Genomic DNA, 18821 nt, shown 5'->3' on the forward strand with positions numbered 1-18821 from the left:
TACATTCCAGCCCCTGGTATCTACCCAACTACTCTCTATATCCATAAGTTCAGCTTTTTCAGATTCCACATATAACTGAAATCATACAGAATTTGTTTTATTTATCTATTTTACTTAGCATAATGCCCTCGAGTTTCATCCACATCTTTGCAAATGGTCTATTTGGATGCCCTCCATCAGGTTAAGAAAGTTCCATTTTATTTCTCCGGAGCTGAGTTTTTGGTTTTGATTTTCATAACTGGAGATTGAATTTTGTTAAATACCTTCCTTGTGTAAATTGATAAGATCATTTTTTTTCCTTTAGTCTGTGAATAGGGTGTATTACATTGAATAATTTTTCACATATTGAACCAATCTTGTATTTCCAACATAAATTGCTCTTGATTTTGGTGTATTATTCCTTTTATATGTTCCTGAGTTTGATGTACTAGTATTGTGTTGAAAATTATTTGAATCAATGTTCACAAGGAATATTTGTCTGTAGTTGTCTTTTTGCATGTTGTCTTTGTATAGTTTTGATATCAGGATAATTCTGACCTCATAAAATGAGTTGTATTCACTCATATTCTATAATTTGGAAGAGATTACAAAGCATTGGTGTTATTTCTTACTTAATGTTTTATAGAATTTTTCAATGAAACTATTTGGAGCTACAAACCATGTTTTAAAGAAGGTTTTGAATTACAAATTAAATTTATTTAATTATTATATAACTATTTAGCTTATCCTTTTCTTCATAGGTGAGTTTACATACCTTGAGACTTTCAAAGAATTGCCTTATTTCATCTTGGTTGTTGTATTTATGTGCTTAAGTTCTTCACATTTTTCTTTTTCGTTAATTATTTGTAAAATCTGAGGTGATATCCCTCTTTAATTTTTGCTATCAGTGGTTTGTGTCTTTTACATTTTTTTCTTTGTCAGTCTAACCACAAATTTATCAACTTTATTGATGTTTGGAAACATAAATATATAGAATATAAATTGCAAAGATTATAAAATTTTCTATATAACTTTATGGTGAGCATATATATTCGTTATATATATCTATATCTGTATAGATAGATACATGTACACATAAATATAGATAGTATTAGTTTGTATTAGTTTTGTAAGTTTTCTTTAAATTTTATTATAAAAATAAAAAAATAACAAAACAAGTCATCAACAAGTAGAAACACTAAATATACTATACAATCACCAGAGCATTTTAGATTTTATGGAGGAATGGTGGGATTCATTCATCTGTGCTTTGTGAACCATTACATACAATGCTAGATGTTAATTAATTTTAATTAAATCTACATAGAATAATTTAAAATAAAAAATTTAAATTACTGAGTATATTTTTCAAGGAAGGAGGGAAAAAGCAGACTGTGTGTTTTGCTTGTGTGAGGCTCTGCAGGGCTCTCCTTGCTTTGTCATGTTTAGCAGTTTGTCCATCTGCCATTGCTTGGCTTAGTCAGGGTCAGGGCCACCATATCTACCTTTAGAAATGAAGGTGGGGTATTTGGCCATGTTCCTTATTCTAATTCTACCAGTAAAGTGGAAATAATATGAAAAACATTTGGACCTCTCTGTTTGTTTAATAGATTGTAAATGAGAATAGCTTAGTGAATTCTACTCATCCAAACTTAACTGATATTGGACACTTTAATTCAGTTGAATGAGTCCCTCTTTGCCTTTTCTCTGTCTCAATTTGTTTCTCTCTGTCTCTGACTCTCTCTTTCTCTCTCTCACTCTCATCTAGCCATTCATCTGCTATATGTTTAGTATATACTATAGCCACAAATGGATTAAACAAATATTCTATTTTCTTAAGGAACAGATCAGTGACTTCTCTGATGCAACTATTACCTGGGTAGCTAAACCACTTCATTCTATTTATATGTTTAATCATAACTCTATGTATAATAAAAAGTGTTGCATCTTAAAAGTTCACCTGTGCAATAAAAGAGAGATGGGATATTGTTTTTAACAAATGTATTACCAACACCAATAATTTCTACGAGTTTCAAATATACAAGGTTTTGTTTTGTTTTGTTTTTACTTAAGGGACTGTACCATACCCACCTGATTCCACTAAAATATGTAATTTTGTTCAGACTCATTCACATGCTTCCCACATAGAGTAATCCAACGTATTTCATGAAGAGCCTTCTCCTGAACTCAGAAATGACCTCAGGTACTATTTTACATTGATTATCAACCTATGTATACTGGTATGCATAAAAGTTTAAATTCATAATAATTGATTTTAATTACTGAATATTGAAGTTCAATTTAGACAACATGGAAAGATATATGATCACATGTTGAGAATACAATAGCAGGTTTAATGTTAGAAGGAGTAGAAATATGACATGGGCTTTGTCCTTGCTTAAAGCTATGGCTGGAGATTAATTCATGTATGTGGTCAAATTTGCCAGGATATAGAAAGTGCGATAAGAATTCTAAATAACTAATTAAAAAATCTCATTTGAAGTTTTTTTTTTCGTAATAAATGCATATGTGTCGTGTCAAAAAAGAGACTAATTAGTTTTGAGATATTGCTTTAAGATACCAGGAATTCTTTCAGAGGGGCAGGAGGAGAATGACGGTGAAATTTTCTCTTACATCTCATAGGCAAATAAATGTATTATGATGATTAGGATTAATGACTACTCAACATTAAAGCTTAGAAAATTAGCCATTTTTTTTTTAATTAGCCATTTCTATCTAGAAATGAATAAACTGGAATATTTTGGTAAGTGACGCTGTATCTCACATGTGAATGTCCTTTATTTACAAAATAAGTAATTCCTTCCAAAAATTCATTTTTTGTTTAGGAAGCATTGGAATGTGTCCTTTAAAATTACTATTTGCCTCCATCTATCAAGCTTAATGACAGTGACATTTTACATATGGAAGAATAAGCAAAATATCTCAGCAGATTTTTCTTCCCTCTAATGTGATATAAGCAGTTTTCCATTTGTTAAAAACTATTTTGTCCTCCTAAAGTTTACTTGTCAGAAACAATAAAAAACAAAGAAAGATTTTATACTTTAAATTATGCTAGCCTTAGGCAAAATAGCTCTTAAAGCCTACTACTGCTTCCTTCTTTCCTATTTTTAAAAGTTACTGGCAATATAGAGATACATTAAAAAGCCACTTTTATAATATTTTAGAAAATGAGGTAATAAATGCATAAGGAAGTAATGTCTATATTAAGTCAAATTTATAAATCAAGGGAGATGTTACTTATTTTTTTGCATGAATGTTAATAATAAAGTATGTGTAAGCTATAAATGAAATAATTTTATTTAGGCCATAAACAGGGTATTTAATTTTAATTGTAAATCCTTTCTCAATAGAAGTTTGAACAGAAATTCAATAAAAATAAATTATCAGTCAGAAACATAATAACACTGAGTAAAAGTTTCCATCTGGAAGTATTATGATGAGCTTTATTTATTACCAACTCCAACCTTCTTAAAGTCTGTTTGGGAGTAACATATGGGAGTAGTAACTAATGAGTTATAAGAAATGGTCTATCAGTAGAAAGTATGGTACAATTTGTGGGGAATATCATATAGTAGTAATGATTAGAATTTAATTGAGAAACAGGCCTGTATTTTGTGGCATTTTGTTTACTGGATTTATGAGAGTATTTTTAGAAGAATACAATTATGTTTTTACTTTTTATCAATAATACAATGATAATTTATCTTACTATATTTAAAATAAACATACTAAGTATATTTAAAATAAAATATAAAATATTTCACATTTGCAAATGTATTTTACATTTGAATAGTAACTTTAGTTGTACTATAAGGACATGGTTTTCTAATTTTTTTCTAGACTTTATTAATCTAAACATGTTATGAATCATCATCACATTTGGCTTTATAAACTTATAATCTGACAATAAACTGATGTGACTCAGCAAACTATTTATTTAATGTACCAGAGGAAAGATAATGGCACGTTGAGGGCTAGTTCAATAGTGAAGCCTTTGAGAAGGCTGAGAGCCATTTATCTCATGGAGAAAAGGAAGTAGAGAAACATATTTGTTATGAGCAACTTTTCTTCTTAAGGAAGAAAGGATCCTTAAGCTGATACTGTTTTTTTCTAGCAAAACCTAAATATGTTTGGACTATGAAATTTAGGCTTCTGTATAATCAAAGAAAGAAGTCAACACATAGTTGAAAATGCCTACTAACCACCCAGTGGCTTTGACAGCTCAGCTATAATTATTTCTTTTTCTGTTCCAGGTGAGAACCTGGAAGTAAGGGTAAGTTGAATGAAGTAAGCCCAGTACCTATAAATGAAGCCACTGTAGGAGATATGTTTTACCTAGAGGTACAGGTGCAATTGACATCAAGAAATTGAGCAACACCAAGAGTAAACCTAAGCAGAGGATAAACACATACTATCACTAAGTAAGTAGGTAAATAAATAAATAATCCATGAAATTGTAAAAAAAAAGTAAAAGTGCTTTACATGATTATTAGGATCTGGAATGCAAGTCAAACAGACAAATAGCAGGGCAGCTTCAGAATATCCAACAATTTCAGCTTCTCTTAAAAACACCATGACCATGACACTTGGGCTTGTTTAAAGAGCCAGAAAAGATATAAATCACACCAAATTTCTTTAACTTTGTCAGGCCTGAGATCTTCACATGTATAGCAATGTTTTGAAGAGGGAACTTTCTCCAGTCTTAGTTTTTCCCAGCTGGGAAGGCACCAGAACCGACTGGAGCATCAGTGTGGTTCCCAAAGCACCTCAGGAATGTTCTTAATCCCTGAGTTCATCGTCATAAAGACTGAATGCTGGTTTTATGGATAGTGTCCATTGACATAGTTCTGACCGCTTTCCAAAGGGACTGATTGAGAAGTAAAAGTTTTGAGAAAATAATAAACAATAACCCCAATGACTGAGAAATAAGGCATTCTGGATGAAGGGTTTCATTGACTTGTTTTTTTTTTTTTCTTTTCTGTTAATTCAAATTCACCTTTGATCAAATGAGGGAAAAGTTGTGTTGACTATAGGAGACATAAAAGAGAGTGCACATGGATAAAAATCACACTCAGGATAGTCTATAAAACTAAGCTGGAAGAGTTCTTCTGTTATTCACGTATTCTAGGATTTGGTTAAAACATTTCCTCTGGCCATTGATCTGTGGGTATCCAGTGGTATTATTTAGATGTCAGAAGTTCCTAATGTTATCTTCCAAATCAAATGTAAATGGAGAATATTGGTTGTATTTTAAGTGCCTGGGCTGAGAAGGAATGTTCTTTAGTACATGGAAACATCTTTATAAGAACAAATGAAAGGTTGGTAAGAGTAATTACACCACTTCAGTGAAGGCATTTGTTTACTTAAGAGTTTAGTAGAAAATGTTTCTAACAAAATATAATATATGCGTGGTTTGTCTTGGGGTATTCAGGTTTATAAGTAAATGTAGCAGTATTTCAGTCTACTGGGATGTCTTTGCCCCAGCAGTGTGTACCCCAGGTATTTGTATACTGTTAGCTAATAAGTATCATTAATATCTGGACCAGATAGTGTTCTAAGAACTGTGTCTATAGCAATGAACTATAGTCAAAGTCCATTCTATTCAGAAAATTGAAATTCACAGGTCTGATTGAAGACCATCATTAGTCATTGTAGACTATTTTTAAATTTTGGAACATAGCCTCATGCCCTGCCAGGGTGGTGTTATTTCCAGTCTGCTAGTCAATAGGACACTCTCTGCTCTCTCTCCACCATGGCTCTACTTCTGAATATCTCTAAATCTTGCTTAGATGTTGAGGAACAGAAGACTTGCCTTACTGTTGGCCTTGGATTGTCAATTGTAGGTGTGGTTATATGGTCATAAAGTTCTTAGACTGAAGAATCTGGTTGAATGGATCTGCCTCTGTTTTGCCAAAATTGGATGTGGGACAAAGTAACTACTCTTTAATTTGGATTTTAAGGTATATATTATAAGTTATTGAATTTCTTAGAGAAAGCAGGCTAAATTCTTTGGCAAAAACTACAAATGTGGTTCTGCAATAGCTGCTCCAGTATTATGGGGTCCAAATGTATTATATGGTATCCCAAGGACCACCTAAAATAGTATCAGATGTCTCAAAGTTAGTTTTGATAGTCAATACCACTCAGTACCATATGGGTTAATTTACTGTAACCAGAACTAAATACCTGTAAAAGCTGGGAGAGGGATTTAGGAAGTGGACACTTGGGTTGCAATGTGATAAACCAACTTTCCTGCTGTTTGGGAAAATCTATTTTGATGGTTTAAAACCAGGCATTGAGGAAAGCCATTATTAAAGCAGAAGTAAGTAGGGTTATAGTAGATAGAAGGCTAGGAAATGACAAAAGGCCAGAAATTTCACTAACCTTTTCTGATACAGTTATTAAGGAGCTCAGGACAGAGAAATGGAGCATGAGAGGGGTTGACAACATTCATGGAGCCCCAAGAATCACTGAATATCCTTGAATGGTTCAGAGTTTTTCAATGGGACCACCAATATCATGTTGATGCTTTGGTCTGGTAGGAATTTCTCCTGTTGACTTTTAGTACACATTAGTACACATTTTCTGGGGCTGGACAGCAGCGATGACACCCACCCAGATCAGGGATTAATGAGAGATTGACTACATATATTCAAATGAAATTTCCATTCAAGAGATTATATATGAGTCCAATCATTACTACTAAATCTGAGCTATATGAATGATTTTCTAGAAGGAGGCATAAGGAGAAATAAAATAACTACCTATTGATGTAATTGATGTATTTTTAACTTTTAAGGACATATTATTGGCATAAAGGTACATGAAGAAATAATTTTTTAAAACTTAAAACTCATAATCATCTCTTTTAATTAAATTTAAAGTTACAGGCTAGTGTGTTCTACTTTTGTAGCTAAATTAAGGATGCATGTGGTATTTTAAGAAGTGGAGTTGTAAGTATAATATGCTGATGTTTATAGGATGACATAGTCCATTAAAAGCCTCCATTAGGGCATTGCCTTCATTGCCCTGTAATTATCCATTTAAGTGTTTATAGGTTGCCCACTTTTCAACAACTGTAAGACATCTTGCAATTAAGTCACATACTTTAATATCTTAATCATTTTATGGACTAACATCAGCCTAGATCTTTCCTATTCACTTTACTAAGTGGGCAATCAATGTATTTTATTAAATGCATCAGACTATGACTCAGCTAAACTTCACTAGCTAGTGAAACATCACTCACACTATAGAAAAATTCTCAGGTAAAAATAAGCAGCTTTTCTTTCTTAAATTTGAAAAGGCAAACATATAAATTGAAGGCAAATTTCATATGTAGCTATGTCTTTAAATGTTCTAATAAATGACACAGATGGAAAGAAATTGGGAACAGGAGCTGCATATTGGAAGTCAAATGAGGTGCAGAAATGTTAAGGTCAAGCTCTACTAGAAGATGATGAGATGGACATAATGTACAGGATGTTGTTAGATATGTAAATGAAGTGGGGTAATGAGTTGTGTTAAAAGTAATTGGAGCACCATAGATAAGCGTTGTAATGAGATGCCTAAGCCTTGGAAAAGTTAGATTTTAAGAAAGAAAATGACAGTTGGGCATAGGGAAGCACGTTTTGATACTTGTCATCTTACATAACCACCAGGAAAACCACTTCCCACCCTCATAGCCCCAAGCATGCTCCTTGCTCTGCCCCCAGAAAAATCACTTTATTATTTTCTTGCTTTGAAAAATTGCTTATTTTCTGTAATAGCACCTCCCAATAGAATAAAGTGATTTGGTCAAGAGGCTGATGTGATTGAATTAATTAAAACTGCACTTTGACTAAGGTAATTCTGTGTGGATGTATTTTTTTTCTTTTTGCATTTATATGACAAAATGGATCCAAATGTCATGGCCAATAAATGGAAAACAAAGTAAAAACAGCAAGCTCTTTCTATGGAGTTAAATTAATACTGAGACTTTTAACAAAAAGGCTTTAAAAGATTCCAGTAGCAAAACAAAATGATGAGACACAAATTAGTTCAATAGAGTACTTAAATCTAATTTGTCAACCTTGAAACTGTAATATTTTTAATTTGGAAAATAAGCAAATTTACAGAGTAAGCTCTTCTTTGTATTCTTCCAATTCTCTTTTTTCAGCTAGCTTAAGTAAATAAAAATAGCTTCTCCTTACCTGTATAATAAATATATGCTTAATACTACATAAGGGAGGCAAAACTCTATCTCTGCCCATCTTAGGTTTTCAAGTGGGACTCATACAAAAAGACAGATTAACAAGAGAAAAACAAATGATTTATTAATGCATGTAGGGTCCTTTACATGGGAGAAACCTAACCAAATGTAACTCAAATTGTAGCTTAGAATGCCAGTTTATATATCATCACCAAAAAGGAATAATACATTTGTAGAGGAACGACAGGACAGAGGAAACAATGAAGCTTCCAGGGGCAGCAAACTATGGTAAGGTAAATAGATGGGGGGTGAGGGGGCAGAAGTAATGGAGTAAAATTCATTTGCAGATTCCTCTGGATGCCACCTCTGGGATGATAAGTCTGTCTCCAGTTAAAGGAAAATTTATATCCTGCATTGAGGCAGAAAAGGGGGAGCTTTTCCTGGGTTTGCTGCTTCTTAATTATCTGCGACTCAAAATGATTTTTATGTCAGAGAGACATATTTTGGGGTGACATATTCTGGCTTCTTTCAACTAGGAGAAGAAAAAAAAACAACTAAAAAGAGGGAAATGAAAACCATATTCAATTTCAACCACGAAAATCTCTGTTAAAACTTTGGCATATATCTTTAACTTGATACAAGTCCATTTCCTGAATATTTGTAATATTAGCTTCATTGCACCACTCTATTAAATGAATCATGTTCTTTGAAATGCTTGGAGGCAAAGGCTTTGGTGTCAGAATGAGGTTCAAATCTTGAAGTAGTTATGTAGTCTCAGATTATTGCTTGGTTTTGAGGCTGTTGTCATTTGCATGCTAGTTTATTTCCTGTGAGGCAGATCGAAATGTGTTTTTATTATGTATTTGATTTGATATTATAATTTCTCATTCTAGAATTTCCACTTGGTACTTTCATTATATTTTCTGTTTTTCAGCTGAGATTTTCTGTCATTTCATTCATAATGAGTGTATTTTTTTAAATCTAGTTCAGCATAGTTAAAACAAATGCTTTAAAGTCTTTGTCTGATAATTTCAACATCTGTATCAACTTGGGATTGTCTCCATTGATTATTTTATATCTTGAGAATGGGTTACATTTTCCTGGTTGCTCATTTGTCAAGTAATTTTGCTCTGAACACTAATCATTTAAAATGTCATATTGTGGAGACTCTGAATCCTGTTAGATTATTTTGAAGACTACTGATTTTTTTTTTTAAGTAGGAAATGCATTTAATTGGATTCAAACTACAAACTGACTCTTAGGTGGCAGCTTAAATCACAGTTTAGTTCTTCTTTCCCCCAGGTCATAGATAGGCTTTTTATTTTTTATTTTCTTCCAACTGCCTCACACTTAAGTGGCTCAAGGTTTAGCCAGTATCAGAAAGAACTTTGCGCTCTTCCTCTCTGGATTTCTTTTTTTTTTTTTTCCCTTTACTTTCCAATAGATGTGATTTTCCTGAAATCTTTTTTTCTTCTTCAAGCCAGAAAGAATGATTTAACAGAGTTTTAGCCACATCTGAGGCAGCAAGACTTCCTACCCTAAGGCTAAACTTAGAAAACACACACACACAGAGAAAACTCACGCTTTGTGTTTCTTTTTCCTAAGTGTCAAATGTCCTCTAGAATTTACCAATTTTTTCACTCTCCAGAGTCTTTAAGTATTTATTTTGATGTGTTTTTTCTTATCAGAGTTTATAGCTATTATCTGTAGTAGTGTCCGTTGATTACAAATTTGCTTGCCTATATGAAAAGATACATATCTTTTATCTTTGAGGGAAGGAGAGAGAGAGAGACGGAGGGAGAGAGAAATTTTGGGGTGGTTCTTATATATAGTATTTGTTTAAAGACTGCTTTCCTAGGAAATGTATAATTGAAGATGCTAAGAGTATCAGATACTCAAAACCCACCAAGAAAATATATGCATTTCCAAATTTTCATTGGTGCCTTAGAGATCTCTAATGATATAGTAAACACTAGAGAGAGAGGAGAGGAAAATACATTGTTAAATTGTAGTGAGTGGCCACAGTTTGGCTTAAGAATCTTATCCCTTAGGCATTGGAAAATGAACTATTCCAGCAATTGCTGATAATTTGTCCAAAGTGAGCCATGTGATGAACTGTAGCTAGCTGCCAAGATGGATATTGAGATGGTCAAGCTTCTTTATAGCTGTATTCAGCCTTTATGGTGGATCAGCAAATTCCATATGATTTCACCAGTTGCACACACTGAAATGGGCCATCAGACCCCATTCTGATCTAACTTCCACTGGAAAATTCCCAAATGTGTTTTCCTTCCCTCAGAAGCATTGGCCCAGGGGACCCTGCTGGCACAGGCTTAGTCTGGCTAATTCAATACCCTGAGGGAATCAATGAACCTCTACTCTGGCTACTCTAAATATTTGAATGTTATAGGGAAAAGTCCTATTCTTTCTTCCCTTCTCCATTACTTTTTCTTCCTAGATGACTTCATCCATTCCCACAACCTTATCACCTCTATATGCTAATGACTACCAAATTTATATCAGTAACCCTCATTTCTCCTATGAGTTCCAAATTGGAACACCCAACTGCCTAATTTACATCTATTTTAAATGCTTCACAGATATCTCAAATTTAACATGTCAAAAATCAAACTCTTAATTTCTACCTACCTCCTCCTCAAAACTTCATCTTCTCTAAACTTTCTCTGATCAATTGTTCAAGTCAAAGACCTAAACTAGTTTCATTCCAATTTTTATAACTTCTAGAAATCTATGGGGAAAAAGACAAATAACCCATTGGATAATGAGGTGAAGAATATGAAGAGATAGTTTTACAGGACAAATATATGAAAACATGTCAAAATTCACTTAATATATATTAAGAGAAACTCACTTATTTTAAAATATCATTTGTCACCTATCCAATGGAAAAATTTTCCAAAACTCTGAAAATTACCGTAACTGTGAGATCAGCACATTAACAGTGGGATATCTCTGAAGGAGGTAAATATCTGGGAGTATCTACTAAAATTACAGATGTGTTTACCCTTTAACTCTGAAATCCTACCTCATGTAATCTGAATAATAAATAGGATATTCATATATATGTGTAAATATATATATACACACACACAGTTGTTACCTGTGGCTTTCTTCAGAACCAATGTAAAAACAATGTAAATATCCAGCAATAAAGATCTGGTTAAAGAAACTTTTGTCTTTTATCCTGCAGAGAAAAACAGGGTTTAAAAAAACAATTAGAAAATTTCTATGTACAGATGGGGAACAATTTTTAGAATGTTTTTGTAAAGAGAAAGAAAACAGTGCATAATCACATATATGTTATGCCACCATATATATGATAAGAAGGTGATATGTATAAACACATTTGCTTTTATTTACTTAGAAATTGAATAAACGAGAAACTAATAAAAATGGTGAAATGAGGTGTAGGGACAGAGAGGGGAGTGAGATTTCTTGGTATATATTTTTAAAACAATTTTTTCTTTAAATCATATAATACATTAATTGATCACAAACTTTACATAAATTAAATTAATAAAACAACAGAATAATAGAAAAAAGTAGCAATACATTAGAATCAGGAAGAGTTCATTAGGAATCATCTAACATTAGAAATGTATTAATCTAATTCTCAACATTAATGTTTTAGGGAGAAAAATTATATTATCATTGTCGAAGTTTCAAAATAATAGTGTGTTATAATTTGATATTCATTTTCAAAGCACATGTCTTAACATTTTCTCTACTATACTATCTCAAGAATTCACATAATATGGTTTTCCAACTCCCATAAATTAATAAACATCTAGTACTTGAGTGAAAACCAAGTTAATTTAGCAAAGTTAGTACAGAAAAGTAACCGGTCATTAGTAGCTATGTATAAGAATCCCTGAATATCCTCTGAATATTCATTTTCTTAGGCAATGCCTTAATTATATTAACAGATGTAAAAATGACTGACCATGTTTTAGAAATATTAGAGATTATAGAACAGATGCTAAAGAGAAGATAGGTCATATACAACAATGACCTTGCATAAGAATAAATAAGAGGACTTGTTAAAACACCAATTCTTGGCCTTGCCCTCAAATATTCTGATTCTGTGGGCCTGGAGTCGGGCCTGAGATTTGTGTTTTCAATATACTATCAGGTGATCTGTTGATCACTGTCAGAGAATATTTTGAGTTGGACTAGACTATATCATGGCACTAAGATAAAACTCTGCAAAGATGAATGGTCAGAGGACACTGGGAAAAGAGAAGACAAATTACAGGCAATAAAGATAGAGAAATTTATGTTGTGCCTGGGTGGCTTAGTTGGTTGGTTAAGCATCTGCCTTTGGCTCAGATCATGATCTCAGGATCCTGGGATCCAGCCCCATGTGGGGAGTCTCCTTCTCTCTCTCTCCCTCTGCCACTCCTCCCTGCTCTTGTGTGCTTTCTCTCTCTCTCAAATAAATAAATACAACCTTTTTAAAAAAGGATAGACAATTTATTAATCAGGTGCATATACATCAGACATCATGGCCTACATTACAGCAATACAAAAGTAGTTGGAAATCTCTTAAATCGTGTGTGTGTGTATATATATATATATATATATATATATATATTTACATTTTAACTTCCTGCATCTTTGCACATTATATACTTCCCTGTGTAATAGGACATCTTCTATCTGCCAAAATTATGAAAGATATTATAGACAATGAGAATGTGTCTTGAGTTTATGCTGTGGGGACTGCAGACTCATTGAACAATTGTAAGTAGAACACTATGTGTAGGAAAGAAAACTCTTCCCTCTGCCTTCCTGGGTTCTGTGACTGGCATAAGACAGATTGATGGGAGAAAAACATGCACATTTGATTTAATAATTTTACTTGAACAGGAGCATCTTCAAAAGGAAAATGAAGACCCAAAGAAGCCTATACGCCACAAAAGTTATATTCTGTTTTAACAATGGACAATAAAGTATGGGGATGTGACAAATCAAAAGTGTGCTGGCTAAAGGAAGTAAACCATGGGGCAGTGACTGGGAGATATATTATTGGGGCAGGGGGCAACCCATGATCTAAAAAGCTATTTTAATAGGTTTGTTTGTACACGTCCATTCCAGTGTCAACTCCCAGTCTCTAGTGATAAATATGTTCTTCCCTTCTTGGTACAAGGAGGGCACCTTATTCATGAGGAATTTTATGACTTGCTTTTAGGTAGATAGAGAAGGGGAGGTCAGAAAGCCCTTCCTGCATCTGCTGTTTCTCAAGTACCTTCAGTTCAAAATAATCAACATGCCAAAGTAGTGTATTTTGGGGTGGCATATTCTTGAACCCTTCACATGATAACATTGTCTTTTAGTTGAATCAGTATGACAGCAGTGTGGAAGATAGATTGCTAAGTTTAAGTCAGAAAAGGCAGTTAAAAATCACAAATGATAGACCACACTTAAGTGGTCAGTTAATTTTGACAAATGTGTAAAGGCATTTTATTACAGAAAAAAAAATGTCTTTTCAGAAAATGGGGCTAGAACACTTACATTTCTGTGGGAGGGCGTAAATGATCCTAGACCCTGACTTAACACCACACATAGAAATTAACTTGAAGTAGACCACAGACCTAATATAAGTTCCAAAACTATTAAGTTTTTAAAAGACAACATGATAGAAAATATTTGTGCTACTGAGTAGAGCACAAATTTCTTAAACAGGACATTAGAAAGCACAAACTTTAAGAGAAAAAAATGTGATAAGATGGATTTAATTATGATTAAAAACTTACACTCTTCAGGAGATGCAGTTAAGAAAGTGAAAATGCATGCCAGAGATTACAAAAAAAATACATGCAAAAATAAATAAAATACATAATTGACAGATGGTTTGCATACAGAATATATTTTTCAAAAACTTCCTGCAACAAAACAATTCATTTTAAAGCAAGGCAAGTAAAAAATAAATAAATAAATAAATAAAAAAAATAAAATAAAATAAAGCAAGGTAAGTGATTTGAATAAGCACTTTACAAAAGAACACATCTGAATGGCCAATAAGCTCATGAAAAGATACTGAACATCACTAATCATCAGGGATATGCACACTGAGACCACAATGAAATCCTACTCCCTACCCATAGGAATCACTAAAGTTAAAACAAAAACAGTTAACAAGAACATGCTGGAGATAGTGTTGAGCATTTAAAACTTGCATTCTTGGTGAAATATCAAGCATGGAGCCACTTTGAAAATAATTGGATAGTTTCTTTTAAAGTTAACATATACTTTCCATACACTCTCAGTATTTTCCCAATAGAAATGAAAACATACACCCACATAAAGACTTGTATGCAAATGTTAGTAGCAGAATTGTGACTAATAGCCAAAACTGGAAAAAAAAAAAAAAACAGATGTCCTTTAGCTGGTAAATGAATAAAATGTGCAGGTATTTATATTATGGAATACTTTATAGTTGTAGGGAATTAGAGGGATATAGGGGCTTATCAAGGGAGAAAAAATATGACCACACAAGCTAGTAAGACACAGCAAGCTTTACTGAATGTCTTTTAGACAGGGTTGCCAGAGAAGAAAGTCCTTCACAGGAGAAGACTTTCTGAGGTTTACAGCAAAGGGGCTACCATCCAGGAGGTGACAATTGCAAAGACCCATAGGGGACAGGGGGACTTATGCATTTAGTTAACATCATTCAGCGCCATAGTGGGGAGTCTCTAAATCAGTGACCGATCACCTGTAAATGCCAATAGCAGCTCTGTTTTTTATAATCATAAGGCACTTTTTTAATAATGATCAGTAGGTACAAGCTGTAATTTCTCAAGGGTTGCAAAGCAAGTAGATCCTAAATGCTTAAAAATGCTTAAAAAAATGCTTAAAAATCTAAAGCAACTGAATGTGTAAAAATTTGAGTTGGGTGCCAGCAGACTACTGAGTTAATATATTTCAGGCTTCTGTGAAGAAACAAACAAACTTAGGTTTCATCTTTGGTTCATATCTATAATGGTAACAAAAAGGGGGAAATGGTAATACCTTCAACACCCTGCATAAATCTCAAAAACATTATAAGGAAAATATGATAAATGCAAATGAACATGTACCAGCTGATACTGTTTATGTGAAATACTAGAAAAGATGAAACTAATGGCAGAAAACACATCTATGATGCTCAAGTCCAAAAGTAGAGGACAGACAGCAAAGGATAGAGAGAACTTTCGAGAGAATGGACTGATCATCATGTTGACTCTGGTGGTGGTTACATAGTTGTATTGGCATCACCTATATGGATAAAACTCCATTTAAGAAGGAGAGTCTTCTTGTTTGTAAATAAATAAATAAAAATAATTCATGATGAAGTTGCTTTTAAGTAAGAATAGCAACTGAGCAGAAATATGAATTAAAATTCATTTTTGGTCATTTTCTTTCTTTAATCCTTTTCAGTGGTAAAATTAGGACACTGACAGAAATATTTCTATTGATTAGTGCCACAAGAGAAAGCATGCTTTTCCAAAGGAGGTGTGAAGCAGGTAAGTTTCAAAAAGGGAGACAGGAAAAGTATTTTTATATGTTATTTACAGAGAAGGTTCCTTGCTCAGTCATGACAACAGGTACTCTGAGTAGCAAGCAAAACTAGTCATTCGTTGCTGGAGGACACACATTGTGTTTTGATGGATGGATTGCCTCTGATTGAACAGTATACCATCCCTCAGATTAAATAATAAATTAGGTGGGAAGTTGCAGAACACCAGAAATTTCGTTCTTAGTTTACAACCCGCACCTGGTGTACCTTACTCATTATTTCGTCCCTCTGTACCACAAGGCAGCTGGGAGGGTGGATCATACTGATCCCTGACACTTCAAAAATCCTTTGCATTGTCTTTGGAATGCAACTGTTAGTCTAATTTGCTTATCTAAGAAATTTGGTTTGACTAAAATTATGAGGCTACATTTCTTAAAAAAATCAAGAGCAACAGTGATCTCTCCTTATCCAGCAACTTTACCTACAGCCCCTGCTATGCACTTTTGGCTCTACTTTAGTACAGATTTAGCCTGACTTAGGTCTTCCAAAATTTCTCAGGAGCAGCAACTTGTTAAATTGAGTGGCTTCAAGGAGGGTCATCAGAGACAAACAAAATAAGACTTCCTGTAATCTGAGATACGAACACAACTAGCAATTACGTTCCATAGTAATTATGTTCCGTAGATTTACCGCATTTCTAATCCATTTTAGAACGTATTATAAAAGAATAGGTAATTGTGTAGAATGAAGCAACTATGAAAACTTAAAAAGTTTTTGAAGATATGTGGTACACAGAGTATTCAAAAAATTATAAAATGTCTTCTTTTGAATGCTTCCTCTTGCCTTGAAAAATTGAGTCTTATCTGCAAGGATATATTTCATATTATTTTGAATTTCTTCCTTCTCTACTGTGAATTAAAGATGGATAGTTCACCTTATTTCACAGCAGACATCTTAATTTCCATAAATGATAGATAATATAAACTCTAAGGTCACTTTATATATTGCAATTCATGAAGTCGGGGGATCTGGGTTCTGGTCTAGTTTTATATCATCTCCAGTTATTTTCTTTAGCTCTAAAACCAATGCCTCCTCATATCTAAAATAAGACAAATGATATCAGCTCTGTCTGCCTCATGGTGAGGTTATGAATATCAAGTGCCTCTGAGAGAGCTTTCAACACTGTAATGCCATCTATAAACAGCAGTGCTTAGCTCCAAAGTGGAATAATAGTAAACATACCATACCAGCTCATTTTTATTCATTCATATATTCAATAATTCAATCCTTTCATTTTCCCCTACTAAATAAATACTTAGTATCTCCTGTGTCCTAGAGATTATCCTATGTGCTGGAGATGGAGAGATGTAAAGGACAGAGTTTATCCTTCAGGCTCCCAAAGTCCATCTAGACTGGGAGACAGATATGTAAGCAACTTAAAAAAATACAAAGTCATAATTACCATACTAGTCATAACAGAATGTTGAAAAAAATGAGTCCAATAATTCTGCCCAAGAGAAATGTTTCATAACAAAAATAATTAGAGGTGAATTTTGGTAGATAAATGTAATTAGAGGTTCAATTTTTAAATAAGAGAATTGAGTGATGATTAAGACTCAGGTTGGAGCCTGATGATAGAAGGCCTGGGAAACCATTTGCACTGAGGTTTTGCATGAAGGGTATGTACTTCAGTCAAGATTGCTACAAGGCTCTAGCCTGGGTAAAACGATAACACTCATCAATAACAGACCTCTGAATGATTTAGATTAATGAATTCAGCTGCATAATTTTATGCTTTTAGAAGATGATTGACAGCCAGCCTCACTGTAGGGGCCATTGGAAATAGCACTCTAGGGCTATTGCAATGAAAAATGTATGTGTGGTTCAAGAGGGATTTTCATGCTTAATTGCAAAGTCTTACAAAACCCCAACCGAATCTAAGAATTGATAGGGAGTAGTAAAGACCAAGTATAAGGATAAAACTTCCTGAATGATGGAAGTGAAGGGATTCAGACCATGACACTCAAAATATACCTCTTTGGCATTTTGATTATTTTGAGCTGAAGATACTTGAGAAATAACAGATGCAGGAAGGGCTTTCTGACCTCCCCTTTTCAATCTAACAGCAGGTCATAAAACTTCCCATGAGAAATGTGCCTTCCCTTTATCAGGAAGAGAAAAGTAATCTTATCACCAGAGACTGGGAGTAGAATTGACCTGTGCAAACAAATTTACTAAAATAAACCTTGTCATTCACTAATTCTACCCCTCTGCCGTATATTTTCTACTCACTGACCCACAACTTACTGCCCCACATTCAAGCCCTTTTATCTTGTCAATTCTCATGATTTATTGTTTTTTGTGTAAAAGGGTATACAAACATTTGAGCTTTTTGGGTTTTCCCTTTTTCCCTTGGAGACTTCTGTGTACACAAAAAATTAATAAATTATTTTAAAGATGTGTAGGTCTTCTTTCCTATTAATCTGTTTTATGCTGATTTAGTTCTTAGGCCAGCCACAGAAGCTGAGAAGGTAAAAGGAAGTTTTCCTTCCCTCAGAGCTATTTGGGTAGTCTACAGACTTCCTTAAGTTGTCCAAATATAGTCAACTATGGAAGTGCTTTGTAGTCCTTCTTCCAGACTTAGACCAAAGTGGGGAAATAGGGTTTTATTTTCTGAGGTATTATCATTTCTGGACTTAAATATTCTTAGTAATGAGAGATCTTAATGAGGCAAAGTGATCTGAGTATTCATGTTTGATAAAGATCTTAGATTTCATCTTACAAGTAATGAGGAGTTTGCAGAAAAAATGTGACAGCTAAATTAAGTTTTTGCAAATGCTTATTTTGGCAGTATCAAGGTCAAAAGACAGAAAGAGAGGAGCTGAAGTTGACAGGAGAAAGGAGAACAGTTAAGAGTAACTTACTGACTTTGAAGTGAGATCATCCCTGGAGGGAGGGGTAAGAGTGGTGGTGGTTAAAAGAGTGATCATGAGAAAAGACTGTCCTTAGAAGTTCTTCTAAATAGGATGTGATGAACTGGTGTGGAGATGGGTGAGGAGGAGGAGTTAAAGATTCTGGTTTTGGAAGAGAAAGATCTAACTGGAATTACAT

General features: G+C 33.6%; 1 long non-coding RNA gene across 1 annotated transcript in view; it reads right to left on the bottom strand.

The window, feature by feature from the left end:
* LOC121481535 overlaps positions 1 to 18821 on the bottom strand; it is an 85445-nt gene that overhangs the window by 649 nt on the left and 65975 nt on the right. Inside the window, exon 2 of the long non-coding RNA XR_005985310.1 lies at positions 11313 to 11396. This is a non-coding gene — a long non-coding RNA (uncharacterized LOC121481535). The remainder of the gene's footprint in view (positions 1 to 11312; positions 11397 to 18821) is intronic.

Source organism: Vulpes lagopus, chromosome 23 (genome assembly GCF_018345385.1).
Source record: "Vulpes lagopus strain Blue_001 chromosome 23, ASM1834538v1, whole genome shotgun sequence".
Taxonomy (NCBI): domain Eukaryota; kingdom Metazoa; phylum Chordata; class Mammalia; order Carnivora; family Canidae; genus Vulpes; species Vulpes lagopus.